Here is a 14,846-nt window from a genome sequence, read left to right as displayed (position 1 = left end):
GTTTCATATACCAGTTTTCATTAAGAGATTTTTAATAGAATCTGTCACCCTACTATGTGTTTATATTGAGGTAATAATGGGTGGTTGAGGTGTTTATATTAAGATGTGATTCTAATGATTTGCCCTAATTCATGTTTAAAATGAATTTGAACCATATCTCAATGTATGCTGAAGTATTGACATTTTCTGTGTTACTGTTACTGTGTATTATGGATTTTATATTGAATTTTTCTCCTTTTCTTTCTGTTTCTCTTCCCCCCTTCCTCTCTTCTTTTTTCTTCCCCCCCCCTTAAAATTCCCTTTTCAACCAGTGTCCCTAGCTAGTTTTTCAGTACCATTTATGAAAGTGTTGGGAACATCTGCATTGTAAAGTCTGAATAGTCCTAAAAAAATGCCATGCTGACCAAAACAAACTACAGTGAGCAATTACATTACACCATAGTGGATCCGCATTCCAACCACGTTAGTCTGTTAAACTAAATGTCATTGGCATCTTTTGTCAGCTGGACTTGGCACCTAATCCAGAGACAAGCATAAGCCGGTGTAACTAAAAGATGGTTACGTACGTACATGGATTTTTACCATCTTCTGCATTAGAAGTACGTAGAACAAGTCCCTCCCCACCCTTCGATAGCTCAGTTGGTAGAGCGGAGGACTGTAGGTTAGTCAGCTGGGATCCTTAAGTCGCTGGTTCAACTCCGGCTCGAAGGAGAACATTTTGGCGGAACAGTCCAGGTACTGCTCTAACGCCATGGCTATTTGTCCCTATACTAACATCTCCCGCTGCAAGGACATTTTTTCAAAGCTCTGCAACATGTTGCCTTTACTCACCAAAGCTCCTGCTCCAATTTACAGGACTGCTTTTGACCATGGATTAAAACAGGGTTCTCAAGCTTGCGGCCTGCGAGACAATATTTTGTGGCCCTCAGGACGATATGAAAGTTTAATCTTTAGTGCGGCCAGCGAGTTCTATACGAATGGCACTTTCCCGCGTTGTGTGCAGAAGGTTCCTTTTTTTGTGCAAGCTGGAGCTGAACGAACCTACCAATCACACTGGACTATATGGCTCCCGAGGGCGGGCCATCAGCCGGGGTTGATGCAAGCAGAGAAACATTGCACAACTATGGAGGCGCTCGTGTAACATCACATAGCCGTCATAGAATTCCTACTTGTTACTGTGTTTGAAATGAGAATGTTTGACTTCGAGCTGGACGAAGTCAATGTTACCGCCGTTAAGGACCAACACCGACGTTCCGTTGACGATGTCACTAATGGGTGTGGACCTTCAATGGGGCCATTCAGCCAGCTCCCGCCCGCCGTCCCGCTTCGGAGTCAGGCTGGAGCCTCATCAAAGGCTTACCTGCCTCGGTTACATAAGCAACAGAACATCGGTGTTGGGTAGGACGTACAGCTGAATCCATGGGGTTATTATAGAAACTAAAAGCCAGTGAATCACGCCTCCATGGCTGCATCCCATTGTTTTATATAATAAATAATTAATGTTGTCCCAGCTGATAATGAACAGCCCGGTCGCTGTCGAGAAAATTGACCCCCGGCTCCCCTGAGCCTGTGCCTTTTTGGGAGCACATATTTGTGCAAAAAGTTTTTCTATAACTTCAAAAAGTCCAAGTACAGGTCGAGACTTACTGACGATCTTCTTCAAGCCATAGTGAGGGTGTCAACTGCTTCCTCGCTCAAGCCAAATGTGGCTCAGCTATGTGAGAGGAAGCGCTGCCAGGTCTCTGGCAGCAGGAAGCAGGCAAGAGAAGCCATGTTTAGAAAAACCGTTCATGTTCAAAAGAACCCATTATAGTTAAAGAACTGTTAGTAGTGATGTTTGAGAAGATTAGATTTTTTGAACAAAGCTTTTTCAGTGGAATACCTGATGCAGCCCAGCCACACCCAGACTCTGCGTCCTGCAGCCCTCAGGTAATTTGAGTTTGAGACCCCTGGAATCAACAGACGGTGGCCTAGCCACCTTCGCGTGAGCCTCCAGGAGTGTTGTTGTGGCCGAGTGGTTAAGGCGATGGACTAGAAATCCATTGGGGTCTCCCCGCGCAGGTTCGAATCCTGCCAACAATGTGAAGTTCCCCTGATGTTGATTTACCTTGGATAAGGTTCTTGATTGACCATTGCATAATTAGTGTTGTGTTCCTAGCTTGTTTTTCAGTACCAATTGGGAAAGTGTTGGGAACATCTGCTGAGGCATTGTACTGTATATTAATGAATATGCTGCTGCACATTGTAAAGGCTGAATAGTCCTAAACAAATACCATGCTGACCAAAACAAACTACAGTGAGCAATTACATTGCAACATAGTGGATCCGCCTTCCAACCACATTAGCCTTTTAAACTAAATGTCATTAAAATCTTTTGTCAGCTGGACTTGGCACCTAATCCAGGGATGGTGTAATTTGTTAGTGTTTTGGGGTTTTGTATATAGACAGGTTTTAAATTGTTATTGTATATAGTTTTTAGTTGTTGTGTTTGCACTCTCTCTTTAAAAAAATTTGGGGAAAAAAACTCAACTCTTGTGGTGTAATAGCAACACATCCATCCTTTGGGTGGAAGACTCCAGGTGCAAATCCTGGCAAGAGTTTGTTAGGTGCACAATCAGTATTTCATTTGCTGGGTTTCATATACCAGTTTTCATTAAGAGATTATTAATAGAATCTGTCACCCTACTATGTGTTTATATTGAGGTAATAATGGGTGGTTGAGGTGTTTATATTAAGATGTGATTCTAATGATTTGCCCTAATTCATGTTTAAAATGAATTTGAACCATATCTCAATGTATGCTGAAGTATTGACATTTTCTGTGTTACTGTTACTGTGTATTATGGATTTTATATTGAATTTTTCTCCTTTTCTTTCTGTTTCTCTTCCCCCCTTCCTCTCTTCTTTTTTCTTCCCCCCCCCTTAAAATTCCCTTTTCAACCAGTGTCCCTAGCTAGTTTTTCAGTACCATTTATGAAAGTGTTGGGAACATCTGCATTGTAAAGTCTGAATAGTCCTAAAAAAATGCCATGCTGACCAAAACAAACTACAGTGAGCAATTACATTACACCATAGTGGATCCGCATTCCAACCACGTTAGTCTGTTAAACTAAATGTCATTGACATCTTTTGTCAGCTGGACTTGGCACCTAATCTTCTTACCTCTAATCTTCTGGATTAGAGGTACGTAGAACAAGTCCCTCCCCACCCTTCGATAGCTCAGTTGGTAGAGCGGAGGACTGTAGGTTAGTCAGCTGGGATCCTTAGGTCGCTGGTTCAACTCCGGCTCGAAGGAGAACATTTTGGCGGAACAGTCCAGGTACTGCTCTAACGCCATGGCTACTTGTCCCTATACTAACATCTCCCGCTGCAAGGACATTTTTTCAAAGCTCTGCAACATGTTGCCTTTACTCACCAAAGCTCCTGCTCCAATTTACAGGACTGCTTTTGACCATGGATTAAAACAGGGTTCTCAAGCTTGCGGCCTGCGAGACAATATTTTGTGGCCCTCAGGACGATATGAAAGTTTAATCTTTAGTGCGGCCAGCGAGTTCTATACGAATGGCACTTTCCCGCGTTGTGTGCAGAAGGTTCCTTTTTTTGTGCAAGCTGGAGCTGAACGAACCTACCAATCACACTGGACTATATGGCTCCCGAGGGCGGGCCATCAGCCGGGGTTGATGCAAGCAGAGAAACATTGCACAACTATGGAGGCGCTCGTGTAACATCACATAGCCGTCATAGAATTCCTACTTGTTACTGTGTTTGAAATGAGAATGTTTGACTTCGAGCTGGACGAAGTCAATGTTACCGCCGTTAAGGACCAACACCGACGTTCCGTTGACGATGTCACTAATGGGTGTGGACCTTCAATGGGGCCATTCAGCCAGCTCCCGCCCGCCGTCCCGCTTCGGAGTCAGGCTGGAGCCTCATCAAAGGCTTACCTGCCTCGGTTACATAAGCAACAGAACATCGGTGTTGGGTAGGACGTACAGCTGAATCCATGGGGTTATTATAGAAACTAAAAGCCAGTGAATCACGCCTCCATGGCTGCATCCCATTGTTTTATATAATAAATAATTAATGTTGTCCCAGCTGATAATGAACAGCCCGGTCGCTGTCGAGAAAATTGACCCCCGGCTCCCCTGAGCCTGTGCCTTTTTGGGAGCACATATTTGTGCAAAAAGTTTTTCTATAACTTCAAAAAGTCCAAGTACAGGTCGAGACTTACTGACGATCTTCTTCAAGCCATAGTGAGGGTGTCAACTGCTTCCTCGCTCAAGCCAAATGTGGCTCAGCTATGTGAGAGGAAGCGCTGCCAGGTCTCTGGCAGCAGGAAGCAGGCAAGAGAAGCCATGTTTAGAAAAACCGTTCATGTTCAAAAGAACCCATTATAGTTAAAGAACTGTTAGTAGTGATGTTTGAGAAGATTAGATTTTTTGAACAAAGCTTTTTCAGTGGAATACCTGATGCAGCCCAGCCACACCCAGACTCTGCGTCCTGCAGCCCTCAGGTAATTTGAGTTTGAGACCCCTGGAATCAACAGACGGTGGCCTAGCCACCTTCGCGTGAGACTCCAGGAGTGTTGTTGTGGCCGAGTGGTTAAGGCGATGGACTAGAAATCCATTGGGGTCTCCCCGCGCAGGTTCGAATCCTGCCAACAACGTGAAGTTCCCCTGATGTTGATTTACCTTGGATAAGGTTCTTGATTGACCATTGCATAATTAGTGTTGTGTTCCTAGCTTGTTTTTCAGTACCAATTGGGAAAGTGTTGGGAACATCTGCTGAGGCATTGTACTGTATATTAATGAATATGCTGCTGCACATTGTAAAGGCTGAATAGTCCTAAACAAATACCATGCTGACCAAAACAAACTACAGTGAGCAATTACATTGCAACATAGTGGATCCGCCTTCCAACCACATTAGCCTTTTAAACTAAATGTCATTAAAATCTTTTGTCAGCTGGACTTGGCACCTAATCCAGGGATGGTGTAATTTGTTAGTGTTTTGGGGTTTTGTATATAGACAGGTTTTAAATTGTTATTGTATATAGTTTTTAGTTGTTGTGTTTGCACTCTCTCTTTAAAACAATTTGGGGAAAAAAACTCAACTCTTGTGGTGTAATAGCAACACATCCATCCTTTGGGTGGAAGACTCCAGGTGCAAATCCTGGCAAGAGTGTGTTAGGTGCACAATCAGTATTTCATTTGCTGGGTTTCATATACCAGTTTTCATTAAGAGATTTTTAATAGAATCTGTCACCCTACTATGTGTTTATATTGAGGTAATAATGGGTGGTTGAGGTGTTTATATTAAGATGTGATTCTAATGATTTGCCCTAATTCATGTTAAAAATGAATTTGAACCATATCTCAATGTATGCTGAAGTATTGACACTTTCTGTGTTACTGTTACTGTGTATTATGGATTTTATATTGAATTTTTCTCCTTTTCTTTCTGTTTCTCTTCCCCCCTTCCTCTCTTCTTTTTTCTTCCCCCCCCTTAAAATTCCCTTTTCAACCAGTGTCCCGCCTTCCAACCACGTTAGTCTGTTAAACTAAATGTCATTGACATCTTTTGTCAGCTGGACTTGGCACCTAATCTTCTTACCTCTAATCTTCTGGATTAGAGGTACGTAGAACAAGTCCTTCCCCACCCTTCGATAGCTCAGTTGGTAGAGCGGAGGACTGTAGGTTAGTCAGCTGGGATCCTTAGGTCGCTGGTTCAACTCCGGCTCGAAGGAGAATATTTTGGCGGAACAGTCCAGGTACTGCTCTAACGCCATGGCTACTTGTCCCTATACTAACATCTCCCGCTGCAAGGACATTTTTTCAAAGCTCTGCAACATGTTGCCTTTACTCACCAAAGCTCCTGCTCCAATTTACAGGACTGCTTTTGACCATGGATTAAAACAGGGTTCTCAAACTTGCGGCCTGCGAGACAATATTTTGTGGCCCTCAGGACGATATGAAAGTTTAATCTTTAGTGCGGCCAGCGAGTTCTATACGAATGGCACTTTCCCGCGTTGTGTGCAGAAGGTTCCTTTTTTTGTGCAAGCTGGAGCTGAACGAACCTACCAATCACACTGGACTATATGGCTCCCGAGGGCGGGCCATCAGCCGGGGTTGATGCAAGCAGAGAAACATTGCACAACTATGGAGGCGCTCGTGTAACATCACATAGCCGTCATAGAATTCCTACTTGTTACTGTGTTTGAAATGAGAATGTTTGACTTCGAGCTGGACGAAGTCAATGTTACCGCCGTTAAGGACCAACACCGACGTTCCGTTGACGATGTCACTAATGGGTGTGGACCTTCAATGGGGCCATTCAGCCAGCTCCCGCCCGCCGTTCCGCTTCGGAGTCAGGCTGGAGCCTCATCAAAGGCTTACCTGCCTCGGTTACATAAGCAACAGAACATCGGTGTTGGGTAGGACGTACAGCTGAATCCATGGGGTTATTATAGAAACTAAAAGCCAGTGAATAACGCCTCCATGGCTGCATCCCATTGTTTTATATAATAAATAATTAATGTTGTCCCAGCTGATAATGAACAGCCCGGTCGCTGTCGAGAAAATTGACCCCCGGCTCCCCTGAGCCTGTGCCTTTTTGGGAGCACATATTTGTGCAAAAAGTTTTTCTATAACTTCAAAAAGTCCAAGTACAGGTCGAGACTTACTGACGATCTTCTTCAAGCCATAGTGAGGGTGTCAACTGCTTCCTCGCTCAAGCCAAATGTGGCTCAGCTATGTGAGAGGAAGCGCTGCCAGGTCTCTGGCAGCAGGAAGCAGGCAAGAGAAGCCATGTTTAGAAAAACCGTTCATGTTCAAAAGAACCCATTATAGTTAAAGAACTGTTAGTAGTGATGTTTGAGAAGATTAGATTTTTTGAACAAAGCTTTTTCAGTGGAATACCTGATGCAGCCCAGCCACACCCAGACTCTGCGTCCTGCAGCCCTCAGGTAATTTGAGTTTGAGACCCCTGGAATCAACAGACGGTGGCCTAGCCACCTTCGCGTGAGCCTCCGGGAGTGTTGTTGTGGCCGAGTGGTTAAGGCGATGGACTAGAAATCCATTGGGGTCTCCCCGCGCAGGTTCGAATCCTGCCAACAACGTGAAGTTCCCCTGATGTTGTTTTACCTTGGATAAGGTTCTTGATTGACCATTGCATAATTAGTGTTGTGTTCCTAGCTTGTTTTTCAGTACCAATTGGGAAAGTGTTGGGAACATCTGCTGAGGCATTGTACTGTATATTAATGAATATGCTGCTGCACATTGTAAAGGCTGAATAGTCCTAAACAAATACCATGCTGACCAAAACAAACTACAGTGAGCAATTACATTGCAACATAGTGGATCCGCCTTCCAACCACATTAGCCTTTTAAACTAAATGTCATTAAAATCTTTTGTCAGCTGGACTTGGCACCTAATCCAGGGATGGTGTAATTTGTTAGTGTTTTGGGGTTTTGTATATAGACAGGTTTTAAATTGTTATTGTATATAGTTTTTAGTTGTTGTGTTTGCACTCTCTCTTTAAAAAAATTTGGGGAAAAAAACTCAACTCTTGTGGTGTAATAGCAACACATCCATCCTTTGGGTGGAAGACTCCAGGTGCAAATCCTGGCAAGAGTGTGTTAGGTGCACAATCAGTATTTCATTTGCTGGGTTTCATATACCAGTTTTCATTAAGAGATTTTTAATAGAATCTGTCACCCTACTATGTGTTTATATTGAGGTAATAATGGGTGGTTGAGGTGTTTATATTAAGATGTGATTCTAATGATTTGCCCTAATTCATGTTTAAAATGAATTTGAACCATATCTCAATGTATGCTGAAGTATTGACACTTTCTGTGTTACTGTTACTGTGTATTATGGATTTTATATTGAATTTTTCTCCTTTTCTTTCTGTTTCTCTTCCCCCCTTCCTCTCTTCTTTTTTCTTCCCCCCCCTTAAAATTCCCTTTTCAACCAGTGTCCCTAGCTAGTTTTTCAGTACCATTTAGGAAAGTGTTGGGAAGATCTGCATTGTAAAGTCTGAATATTCCTAAAAAAATGCCATGCTGACCAAAACAAACTACAGTGAGCAGTTACATTACACCATAGTGAATCCGCCTTCCAACCACGTTAGTCTGTTAAACTAAATGTCATTGACATCTTTTGTCAGCTGGACTTGGCACCTAATCTTCTTACCTCTAATCTTCTGGATTAGAGGTACGTAGAACAACTCCCTCCCCACCCTTCGATAGCTCAGTTGGTAGAGCAGAGGACTGTAGGTTAGTCAGCTGGGATCCTTAGGTCGCTGGTTCAACTCTGGCTCGAAGGAGAACATTTTGGCGGAACAGTCCAGGTACTGCTCTAACGCCATGGCTACTTGTCCCTATACTAACATCTCCCGCTGCAAGGACATTTTTTCAAAGCTCTGCAACATGTTGCCTTTACTCACCAAAGCTCCTGCTCCAATTTACAGGACTGCTTTTGACCATGGATTAAAACAGGGTTCTCAAGCTTGCGGCCTGCGAGACAATATTTTGTGGCCCTCAGGACGATATGAAAGTTTAATCTTTAGTGCGGCCAGCGAGTTCTATACGAATGGCACTTTCCCGCGTTGTGTGCAGAAGGTTCCTTTTTTTGTGCAAGCTGGAGCTGAACGAACCTACCAATCACACTGGACTATATGGCTCCCGAGGGCGGGCCATCAGCCGGGGTTGATGCAAGCAGAGAAACATTGCACAACTATGGAGGCGCTCGTGTAACATCACATAGCCGTCATAGAATTCCTACTTGTTACTGTGTTTGAAATGAGAATGTTTGACTTCGAGCTGGACGAAGTCAATGTTACCGCCGTTAAGGACCAACACCGACGTTCCGTTGACGATGTCACTAATGGGTGTGGACCTTCAATGGGGCCATTCAGCCAGCTCCCGCCCGCCGTCCCGCTTCGGAGTCAGGCTGGAGCCTCATCAAAGGCTTACCTGCCTCGGTTACATAAGCAACAGAACATCGGTGTTGGGTAGGACGTACAGCTGAATCCATGGGGTTATTATAGAAACTAAAAGCCAGTGAATAACGCCTCCATGGCTGCATCCCATTGTTTTATATAATAAATAATTAATGTTGTCCCAGCTGATAATGAACAGCCCGGTCGCTGTCGAGAAAATTGACCCCCGGCTCCCCTGAGCCTGTGCCTTTTTGGGAGCACATATTTGTGCAAAAAGTTTTTCTATAACTTCAAAAAGTCCAAGTACAGGTCGAGACTTACTGACGATCTTCTTCAAGCCATAGTGAGGGTGTCAACTGCTTCCTCGCTCAAGCCAAATGTGGCTCAGCTATGTGAGAGGAAGCGCTGCCAGGTCTCTGGCAGCAGGAAGCAGGCAAGAGAAGCCATGTTTAGAAAAACCGTTCATGTTCAAAAGAACCCATTATAGTTAAAGAACTGTTAGTAGTGATGTTTGAGAAGATTAGATTTTTTGAACAAAGCTTTTTCAGTGGAATACCTGATGCAGCCCAGCCACACCCAGACTCTGCGTCCTGCAGCCCTCAGGTAATTTGAGTTTGAGACCCCTGGAATCAACAGACGGTGGCCTAGCCACCTTCGCGTGAGACTCCAGGAGTGTTGTTGTGGCCGAGTGGTTAAGGCGATGGACTAGAAATCCATTGGGGTCTCCCCGCGCAGGTTCGAATCCTGCCAACAACGTGAAGTTCCCCTGATGTTGATTTACCTTGGATAAGGTTCTTGATTGACCATTGCATAATTAGTGTTGTGTTCCTAGCTTGTTTTTCAGTACCAATTGGGAAAGTGTTGGGAACATCTGCTGAGGCATTGTACTGTATATTAATGAATATGCTGCTGCACATTGTAAAGGCTGAATAGTCCTAAACAAATACCATGCTGACCAAAACAAACTACAGTGAGCAATTACATTGCAACATAGTGGATCCGCCTTCCAACCACATTAGCCTTTTAAACTAAATGTCATTAAAATCTTTTGTCAGCTGGACTTGGCACCTAATCCAGGGATGGTGTAATTTGTTAGTGTTTTGGGGTTTTGTATATAGACAGGTTTTAAATTGTTATTGTATATAGTTTTTAGTTGTTGTGTTTGCACTCTCTCTTTAAAAAAATTTGGGGAAAAAAACTCAACTCTTGTGGTGTAATAGCAACACATCCATCCTTTGGGTGGAAGACTCCAGGTGCAAATCCTGGCAAGAGTGTGTTAGGTGCACAATCAGTATTTCATTTGCTGGGTTTCATATACCAGTTTTCATTAAGAGATTTTTAATAGAATCTGTCACCCTACTATGTGTTTATATTGAGGTAATAATGGGTGGTTGAGGTGTTTATATTAAGATGTGATTCTAATGATTTGCCCTAATTCATGTTTTAAATGAATTTGAACCATATCTCAATGTATGCTGAAGTATTGACACTTTCTGTGTTACTGTTACTGTGTATTATGGATTTTATATTGAATTTTTCTCCTTTTCTTTCTGTTTCTCTTCCCCCCTTCCTCTCTTCTTTTTTCTTCCCCCCCCTTAAAATTCCCTTTTCAACCAGTGTCCCGCCTTCCAACCACGTTAGTCTGTTAAACTAAATGTCATTGACATCTTTTGTCAGCTGGACTTGGCACCTAATCTTCTTACCTCTAATCTTCTGGATTAGAGGTACGTAGAACAAGTCCTTCCCCACCCTTCGATAGCTCAGTTGGTAGAGCGGAGGACTGTAGGTTAGTCAGCTGGGATCCTTAGGTCGCTGGTTCAACTCCGGCTCGAAGGATAATATTTTGGCGGAACAGTCCAGGTACTGCTCTAACGCCATGGCTACTTGTCCCTATACTAACATCTCCCGCTGCAAGGACATTTTTTCAAAGCTCTGCAACATGTTGCCTTTACTCACCAAAGCTCCTGCTCCAATTTACAGGACTGCTTTTGACCATGGATTAAAACAGGGTTCTCAAACTTGCGGCCTGCGAGACAATATTTTGTGGCCCTCAGGACGATATGAAAGTTTAATCTTTAGTGCGGCCAGCGAGTTCTATACGAATGGCACTTTCCCGCGTTGTGTGCAGAAGGTTCCTTTTTTTGTGCAAGCTGGAGCTGAACGAACCTACCAATCACACTGGACTATATGGCTCCCGAGGGCGGGCCATCAGCCGGGGTTGATGCAAGCAGAGAAACATTGCACAACTATGGAGGCGCTCGTGTAACATCACATAGCCGTCATAGAATTCCTACTTGTTACTGTGTTTGAAATGAGAATGTTTGACTTCGAGCTGGACGAAGTCAATGTTACCGCCGTTAAGGACCAACACCGACGTTCCGTTGACGATGTCACTAATGGGTGTGGACCTTCAATGGGGCCATTCAGCCAGCTCCCGCCCGCCGTCCCGCTTCGGAGTCAGGCTGGAGCCTCATCAAAGGCTTACCTGCCTCGGTTACATAAGCAACAGAACATCGGTGTTGGGTAGGACGTACAGCTGAATCCATGGGGTTATTATAGAAACTAAAAGCCAGTGCATAACGCCTCCATGGCTGCATCCCATTGTTTTATATAATAAATAATTAATGTTGTCCCAGCTGATAATGAACAGCCCGGTCGCAGTCGATAAAATTGACCCCCGGCTCCCCTGAGCCTGTGCCTTTTTGGGAGCACATATTTGTGCAAAAAGTTTTTCTATAACTTCAAAAAGTCCAAGTACAGGTCGAGACTTACTGACGATCTTCTTCAAGCCATAGTGAGGGTGTCAACTGCTTCCTCGCTCAAGCCAAATGTGGCTCAGCTATGTGAGAGGAAGCGCTGCCAGGTCTCTGGCAGCAGGAAGCAGGCAAGAGAAGCCATGTTTAGAAAAACCGTTCATGTTCAAAAGAACCCATTATAGTTAAAGAACTGTTAGTAGTGATGTTTGAGAAGATTAGATTTTTTGAACAAAGCTTTTTCAGTGGAATACCTGATGCAGCCCAGCCACACCCAGACTCTGCGTCCTGCAGCCCTCAGGTAATTTGAGTTTGAGACCCCTGGAATCAACAGACGGTGGCCTAGCCACCTTCGCGTGAGCCTCCAGGAGTGTTGTTGTGGCCGAGTGGTTAAGGCGATGGACTAGAAATCCATTGGGGTCTCCCCGCGCAGGTTCGAATCCTGCCAACAACGTGAAGTTCCCCTGATGTTGTTTTACCTTGGATAAGGTTCTTGATTGACCATTGCATAATTAGTGTTGTGTTCCTAGCTTGTTTTTCAGTACCAATTGGGAAAGTGTTGGGAACATCTGCTGAGGCATTGTACTGTATATTAATGAATATGCTGCTGCACATTGTAAAGGCTGAATATTCCTAAAAAAATACCATGCTGACCAAAACAAACTACAGTGAGCAATTACATTGCAACATAGTGGATCCGCCTTCCAACCACATTAGCCTTTTAAACTAAATGTCATTAAAATCTTTTGTCAGCTGGACTTGGCACCTAATCCAGGGATGGTGTAATTTGTTAGTGTTTTGGGGTTTTGTATATAGACAGGTTTTAAATTGTTATTGTATATAGTTTTTAGTTGTTGTGTTTGCACTCTCTCTTTAAAAAAATTTGGGGAAAAAAACTCAACTCTTGTGGTGTAATAGCAACACATCCATCCTTTGGGTGGAAGACTCCAGGTGCAAATCCTGGCAAGAGTGTGTTAGGTGCACAATCAGTATTTCATTTGCTGGGTTTCATATACCAGTTTTCATTAAGAGATTTTTAATAGAATCTGTCACCCTACTATGTGTTTATATTGAGGTAATAATGGGTGGTTGAGGTGTTTATATTAAGATGTGATTCTAATGATTTGCCCTAATTCATGTTTAAAATGAATTTGAACCATATCTCAATGTATGCTGAAGTATTGACACTTTCTGTGTTACTGTTACTGTGTATTATGGATTTTATATTGAATTTTTCTCCTTTTCTTTCTGTTTCTCTTCCCCCCTTCCTCTCTTCTTTTTTCTTCCCCCCCTTAAAATTCCCTTTTCAACCAGTGTCCCTAGCTAGTTTTTCAGTACCATTTAGGAAAGTGTTGGGAAGATCTGCATTGTAAAGTCTGAATATTCCTAAAAAAATGCCATGCTGACCAAAACAAACTACAGTGAGCAGTTACATTACACCATAGTGAATCCGCCTTCCAACCACGTTAGTCTGTTAAACTAAATGTCATTGACATCTTTTGTCAGCTGGACTTGGCACCTAATCTTCTTACCTCTAATCTTCTGGATTAGAGGTACGTAGAACAACTCCCTCCCCACCCTTCGATAGCTCAGTTGGTAGAGCGGAGGACTGTAGGTTAGTCAGCTGGGATCCTTAGGTCGCTGGTTCAACTCTGGCTCGAAGGAGAACATTTTGGCGGAACAGTCCAGGTACTGCTCTAACGCCATGGCTACTTGTCCCTATACTAACATCTCCCGCTGCAAGGACATTTTTTCAAAGCTCTGCAACATGTTGCCTTTACTCACCAAAGCTCCTGCTCCAATTTACAGGACTGCTTTTGACCATGGATTAAAACAGGGTTCTCAAGCTTGCGGCCTGCGAGACAATATTTTGTGGCCCTCAGGACGATATGAAAGTTTAATCTTTAGTGCGGCCAGCGAGTTCTATACGAATGGCACTTTCCCGCGTTGTGTGCAGAAGGTTCCTTTTTTTGTGCAAGCTGGAGCTGAACGAACCTACCAATCACACTGGACTATATGGCTCCCGAGGGCGGGCCATCAGCCGGGGTTGATGCAAGCAGAGAAACATTGCACAACTATGGAGGCGCTCGTGTAACATCAGATAGCCGTCATAGAATTCCTACTTGTTACTGTGTTTGAAATGAGAATGTTTGACTTCGAGCTGGACGAAGTCAATGTTACCGCCGTTAAGGACCAACACCGACGTTCCGTTGACGATGTCACTAATGGGTGTGGACCTTCAATGGGGCCATTCAGCCAGCTCCCGCCCGCCGTCCCGCTTCGGAGTCAGGCTGGAGCCTCATCAAAGGCTTACCTGCCTCGGTTACATAAGCAACAGAACATCGGTGTTGGGTAGGACGTACAGCTGAATCCATGGGGTTATTATAGAAACTAAAAGCCAGTGAATCACGCCTCCATGGCTGCATCCCATTGTTTTATATAATAAATAATTAATGTTGTCCCAGCTGATAATGAACAGCCCGGTCGCTGTCGAGAAAATTGACCCCCGGCTCCCCTGAGCCTGTGCCTTTTTGGGAGCACATATTTGTGCAAAAAGTTTTTCTATAACTTCAAAAAGTCCAAGTACAGGTCGGGACTTACTGACGATCTTCTTCAAGCCATAGTGAGGGTGTCAACTGCTTCCTCGCTCAAGCCAAATGTGGCTCAGCTATGTGAGAGGAAGCGCTGCCAGGTCTCTGGCAGCAGGAAGCAGGCAAGAGAAGCCATGTTTAGAAAAACCGTTCATGTTCAAAAGAACCCATTATAGTTAAAGAACTGTTAGTAGTGATGTTTGAGAAGATTAGATTTTTTGAACAAAGCTTTTTCAGTGGAATACCTGATGCAGCCCAGCCACACCCAGACTCTGCGTCCTGCAGCCCTCAGGTAATTTGAGTTTGAGACCCCTGGAATCAACAGACGGTGGCCTAGCCACCTTCGCGTGAGCCTCCAGGAGTGTTGTTGTGGCCGAGCGGTTAAGGCGATGGACTAGAAATCCATTGGGGTCTCCCCGCGCAGGTTCGAATCCTGCCAACAACGTGAAGTTCCCCTGATGTTGTTTTACCTTGGATAAGGTTCTTGATTGACCATTGCATAATTAGTGTTGTGTTCCTAGCTTGTTTTTCAGTACCAATTGGGAAAGTGTTGGGAAC

At 44.0% G+C, this 14,846-nt stretch overlaps 12 non-coding genes across 12 annotated transcripts; all 12 read left to right on the top strand.

The window, feature by feature from the left end:
* Window positions 1-624: 624 nt before the first annotated feature.
* trnay-gua (transfer RNA tyrosine (anticodon GUA)) lies at window positions 625-711 on the top strand. The gene is given in 2 exon segments: window positions 625-661; window positions 676-711. It is a non-coding gene; the product is annotated as a tRNA-Tyr (tRNA).
* A 1,289-nt stretch (window positions 712-2,000) lies between these two features.
* Window positions 2,001-2,082, top strand: trnas-aga (transfer RNA serine (anticodon AGA)). The gene has a single exon. It is a non-coding gene; the product is annotated as a tRNA-Ser (tRNA).
* A 1,126-nt stretch (window positions 2,083-3,208) lies between these two features.
* trnay-gua (transfer RNA tyrosine (anticodon GUA)) lies at window positions 3,209-3,295 on the top strand. The gene is given in 2 exon segments: window positions 3,209-3,245; window positions 3,260-3,295. It is a non-coding gene; the product is annotated as a tRNA-Tyr (tRNA).
* A 1,289-nt stretch (window positions 3,296-4,584) lies between these two features.
* trnas-aga (transfer RNA serine (anticodon AGA)) lies at window positions 4,585-4,666 on the top strand. Its single transcript has one exon. It is a non-coding gene; the product is annotated as a tRNA-Ser (tRNA).
* Window positions 4,667-5,659: 993 nt separating this feature from the next.
* Window positions 5,660-5,746, top strand: trnay-gua (transfer RNA tyrosine (anticodon GUA)). Its single transcript is given in 2 exon segments — window positions 5,660-5,696; window positions 5,711-5,746. It is a non-coding gene; the product is annotated as a tRNA-Tyr (tRNA).
* A 1,289-nt stretch (window positions 5,747-7,035) lies between these two features.
* On the top strand, window positions 7,036-7,117 carry trnas-aga (transfer RNA serine (anticodon AGA)). The gene has a single exon. It is a non-coding gene; the product is annotated as a tRNA-Ser (tRNA).
* Window positions 7,118-8,242: 1,125 nt separating this feature from the next.
* trnay-gua (transfer RNA tyrosine (anticodon GUA)) lies at window positions 8,243-8,329 on the top strand. Its single transcript is given in 2 exon segments — window positions 8,243-8,279; window positions 8,294-8,329. It is a non-coding gene; the product is annotated as a tRNA-Tyr (tRNA).
* A 1,289-nt stretch (window positions 8,330-9,618) lies between these two features.
* Window positions 9,619-9,700, top strand: trnas-aga (transfer RNA serine (anticodon AGA)). The gene has a single exon. It is a non-coding gene; the product is annotated as a tRNA-Ser (tRNA).
* A 993-nt stretch (window positions 9,701-10,693) lies between these two features.
* trnay-gua (transfer RNA tyrosine (anticodon GUA)) lies at window positions 10,694-10,780 on the top strand. Its single transcript is given in 2 exon segments — window positions 10,694-10,730; window positions 10,745-10,780. It is a non-coding gene; the product is annotated as a tRNA-Tyr (tRNA).
* A 1,289-nt stretch (window positions 10,781-12,069) lies between these two features.
* trnas-aga (transfer RNA serine (anticodon AGA)) lies at window positions 12,070-12,151 on the top strand. The gene has a single exon. It is a non-coding gene; the product is annotated as a tRNA-Ser (tRNA).
* Window positions 12,152-13,275: 1,124 nt separating this feature from the next.
* On the top strand, window positions 13,276-13,362 carry trnay-gua (transfer RNA tyrosine (anticodon GUA)). The gene is given in 2 exon segments: window positions 13,276-13,312; window positions 13,327-13,362. It is a non-coding gene; the product is annotated as a tRNA-Tyr (tRNA).
* A 1,289-nt stretch (window positions 13,363-14,651) lies between these two features.
* trnas-aga (transfer RNA serine (anticodon AGA)) lies at window positions 14,652-14,733 on the top strand. Its single transcript has one exon. It is a non-coding gene; the product is annotated as a tRNA-Ser (tRNA).
* Window positions 14,734-14,846: the final 113 nt, after the last annotated feature.

Source organism: Channa argus, unplaced genomic scaffold (genome assembly GCF_033026475.1).
Source record: "Channa argus isolate prfri unplaced genomic scaffold, Channa argus male v1.0 Contig043, whole genome shotgun sequence".
Classification (NCBI taxonomy): Eukaryota; Metazoa; Chordata; class Actinopteri; order Anabantiformes; family Channidae; genus Channa; species Channa argus.
This window is presented reverse-complemented; position numbering and strand designations above follow the sequence as displayed.